Raw genomic sequence first — 4625 nt, forward strand, 5'->3', positions numbered from 1 at the left:
AAAAAAAGGAAAAATGACCACTACACCTTTTCATCAATGATAACCTATTATACTTTCAAAACAGTTTTACTTTCCTCTTGTCCTATATTTTTGCATGGGGCCCTCTGAATTAACCAGAAATCTCCAGGATTTTTCATGCACAGTAATACAAATAAATATAGCTTCTATTCTTTTTTGAATTAAGGGAGGTTGCATTTAGTTCTTTCCCATGTTTGATTCATGAAAAAGAAATCCTGAAGTGTATCTGTAAAACACAAAACTCAAGCTACCCAGAGAGAAATAATCACATGATTAGTGGTTCAAATGATATTTCATCTTTGCAATTTTTTAGAAAACTGCATTCTTGGGGCTGGGAAGGTGGCTCAGTGGTAGAGCGCTTGCCTTGCATGCATGAGGCTCTGGGTTTGATTCCTCAGCACCACATAAGCAAAAAGAAAAAAGCCAGAAGTGGTGCTGTGGCTCAAGTGGTAGTGTGCTAGCCTTGAGCTGAAGAACTGAGGGACAGCGCCCAGGCCCAGAGTTCAGGCTCCACAACCGGACCACCCCCCCAAAAAGAAAGAAAGAAAGAAAGAAAGGAAGGAAGGAAGAAAGAAAGAAAGAAAGAAAGAAAGAAAGAAAGAAAGAAAGAAAGAAGGAAGGAAAGAAAGAAAGAAAGAAAGAAAGAAAGAAAGAAAACTGCATACTACTTTCTACTGTATTTTGACCAAGAGAGTACAAAATTTCCTTTCCTCCACACTCTCACAACATTATTACCTTCTGAGTATTTCCAAGGGCAGGTTTTTCCTATGTGCAGTACCCCAGACTGGCCTTAGAATCAAATCCTCTTACTCCAACCCCCTAAATGCTTGGAATTACAAGCCTTTACCACCACACCTGACTCCTTTGATTTTGTTGAGAAGAGTTATAATAGTTATGAAGTAGTATCATAGTAATTTTGAGTTGCATTTCTCTAATGACTTCTGTTCACAAAGCATTAAGCCAGCATAGAAGTGGTATTAAACACAAATTTGTAAACCCACTGGTGATTTTCAGGGCTTTTTGGAAAGCAGGGCTATTCAGAACTTTCATCCATATTAAATCAAGTTTATTGTTAATCTCATCTTTAATATCTCTATACAAAATGAATACTTAATTCAATATAGTAGAAAGGAAAAATTAAGCAACTCCTAACATTTTTCACTTTTCAATAAAATGATATTGCTTAAATCAATTTCTGTTTATGCTTGAGACTATACTACTTAATTTGGTTAGACCTTTTACAAAGCTTTATATACTTTATTTATTTTATGTTGATTGCTCTTTCCAAATCCTGCATGTCTAATTTTGGTTTCTTTCAGTCTCATGTAGTTCAGATTTCAAACCGTAGAATAAATGGAAGGAAACAAACAAACAAAAAAAAAGAGTTCCTCTCATCTGATGATGCCTCTACAAGAATGAGGAAAGAGTTCATCCTGCTAAGGATCTATGATAGAATTTCAAAAAGAGAATTCATTTTTCTATGTTTTCCCTATCTTTGTGATGTACCTTAAATTATATAAAACAAAATACACTGCTCAGATACTCTTACGTTTTATCAGTTTTGTACATTTTCTTATGGACTTCACATCTGTCTACAACATTCCTTCTTTATAAATGTCCCTGATATTTTTACACTATCAAGACATAAGATAACCAGTTTGATTTACAGCATGAGAGTTATCCTCCTGGCTTCCTTGGAAGCAGAGCATGGTCAATAGATAACATTACTTCTGGTTGCTCACTTCATGTAATGGTTTCTGTAATACATTTTATTTAGTATTTTAAAAACTGTTGGCTAAACTCAAAAGCTCATTCATAGAAGTTTATGTTAAGTTTTTCACAAGTTTTAATTCTCTTAATTCTTAAGATAACATTTGCTATAATACTAATATTATTACCATTTAAGTGTTGGGAAAAATTGTAATTAAAGGCACTAAATGCATGGCCCAAATACACACAGTGAGGAAAAAAATGAGTCAAAGTTTCCAAAAGTCTTTCAGCAATTCAGAAAAGGTAGGTAAAATCTCACCATTCTCTTACACTCTAAATTCAATATTAATATTGCTCAAGAAGTAATAGCATAGCAATTATTGCCGATGATGATTGTTTTCTGTCACAATTTGTCTTCAACACAGACTGTGTTGTTAACATTGCGTTATCATGCACAGAATTGAGCTTATACATTGAGTTTCAAAGACAGCCAAATTTCTTCTGTACTACAGTTCCATTTTTCTTTTTAAAAAGTACCAAAACTTTTAAATATCATCACTTTCTGTCTTTTAAGAATCCAAAAGAGAAATAAATTCACATTTAATTTAATAAATTCACCTTTTCTTTTAAAGCAAAGTGCTTTAAAAGTAGGAGATGATAAAAACAGGCCCCCATGAAGTAAATTTTCTTCTACTTTTAAAATTATTCTGAAAACCTTGTGCTGGTTGGTCACACCCATAATCTTGTTTACTTGAGATATCTACTCAGGAGGCTGAGATCTGTGGATAACAGTTGGAAGCCAATCAGGGCAAAATTATTTTTGAGATTATTTTTCAAAAAAATTTAATGAACTAGCAAAGAGCCAGGAGTGCAGATGTTGCTCACCAATCTAGAGAGGAAAGGCCTAGCAAGACCTTAAAGCCCTGAGTTCAAATTCTGAGCACTCCAACACACTTGTGTACCCGTGCGCACACACACACACACACACATTTATTCAAAATACCCTCGTGTCGGTGTTTTGCATTAATTTATTTGTTAACAAGATTATATGGATAAAATAAGGGAAATAAACTCTTCAATCTCAGAACATTTTTATACATTTTTTATTTTAAAAATACTGCACAGAGGGGTTACATTTACATGAGCAAGGTAATGAGTACATTTCCTAACAAGCATTGTTACCTCCTCCTTTATTTTTCCCCCACCATCCCTTCTCTCCCACCTCCACAAGTACACTCCACTCCTCCTCTCTCCTTCCCCTACCTAAATTGTAAAATTCATTTTTCATCATACGTCTTGTGCATCTCATTGTTACAATGGGTCAACCCATATCCCTATTTAAGCATTTTGTTGTTTTCTTCTTCTCCCCAAATTAGAGAAACGTATATACAAGATGTAGGCGCACCAACTTCAAATCAAGTGAAAAAAGGGGTTATAGCGTGGTTGAGGAACATATAAAGGAACAAAAAAAAATCACATTGTACAGTATAAGTATGTTAGAAATAATAGCAAGATAGAATCACTTGTGTACCTATCTTGGTGTTCGTTTAGCTTAATATCATCTTATCTGGTCAAATGCACATAGCTTAAGACATTTTCTGATAATCCCGGACATATATTAGCTATTGAAAATAAGAGAAACCATGGGACCTATATTTCTTTGGAGTTGGCTTACTTCACTTAAAAATTTTTTTCCAAATCTTTCCATTTCCTAACAAATTGGGCAATGTCATTCTTTCTGATGGAGGCAGAGCATGCAATTGTATATATTTACCAGGTTTTCTTGATCCATTCATCTACTGAGGGGCATCTGGGTTGGTTCCATATCTTAGCTATGGTAAATATTGCTGCAATAACCATAGTTGTGCTGGTAGTTTTAGTATGGTCTTGTTTGTGATCCTTTGGGTAAATGAACAAAAGTGGGATTGCTGGGTCATAGGGGAGCTTTATGTGGAGTCGTTTGAGGAAACTCCATACTGCTTTCCAAAGTGGTTGAAGACTTTTACACTCCCACCAAGAATGCAGTAGGGTTCCCTGGTGGCCCCATCCCCTCCAGCATTTGTTGTTGTAAAAACATGGATTGCTTCACTAATTTTCAAGTCATCCTTGAGCAGGGGCCATGCTAATCTTCTCTGTATCATTCTGATGTTAGTGTATAGGCTGCCAGATTAAGCACAGAACATTTTTTATATAGAAGGTGTAATTTATTTTCTTAGTCAATTCCACAAAAAAGTAAGTTCAAAAGAATTGTCATGAAATTTTAGAATCATGCATTTCTTACAAAAGCACACATTTTTGATGTTGGCATAATTTGTGGAGGGGAAGGGGAAAATGTTTAAATAGGGATACAGGTAGACCCATTGCAACAATGAAAGGAACTTTACAACTTTGGTATCTCTACTACTGCCATACCTGCAGATTGTAACTTCATTGCTTCTTTTGAGGTAAGTATCACTATTCCTGGGTCTGCTTGGACTGTGGTCCTCCTAACACAAGCAAAACACATAGCACGCATCAAATGGTTAAGAGTTTCTGAAACTTCCTTTTTTTTTTTTTTTTGGTCTGGGCTTGCCTGGAACTGCAATTCTCTAATCTCTGTTTTCTAAGTAGATAATATTAAAGGTTTGAGCCACTTTATCCAGTAAAAGTATACAATTTCAAGATATCTTGATATTGCCTATATTTGTGCTTAACATATATAGCTAACCTTAATTTTCTCCCTCTTTTGTTTAGTACTCTGTGTTGAAAACATTGACTTTCTTGATATACATGGCTTTGTTTTGGGTGGAATCCCATCACAATACAAAAAATCTTCCAAAAAGTTTATGTCAAGAATCATGGAAAAGAAGGCTTCAGGTTGGAAAGAAAACACTGATCCTTAACTTATAATTGCAGTA

At 34.9% G+C, this 4625-nt stretch overlaps 1 non-coding gene across 1 annotated transcript; it reads right to left on the bottom strand.

The window, feature by feature from the left end:
- Nucleotides 1-3797: 3797 nt before the first annotated feature.
- On the bottom strand, nucleotides 3798-3904 carry LOC138837072 (U6 spliceosomal RNA). Its single transcript, XR_011375168.1, has one exon. It is a non-coding gene; the product is annotated as a U6 spliceosomal RNA (small nuclear RNA).
- Between the last annotated feature and the right edge of the window lie 721 nt (nucleotides 3905-4625).

This window comes from Dipodomys merriami, unplaced genomic scaffold (assembly GCF_024711535.1).
Source record: "Dipodomys merriami isolate MVZ:Mamm:240054 unplaced genomic scaffold, mDipMer1.0.p SCAF_260, whole genome shotgun sequence".
Classification (NCBI taxonomy): Eukaryota; Metazoa; Chordata; class Mammalia; order Rodentia; family Heteromyidae; genus Dipodomys; species Dipodomys merriami.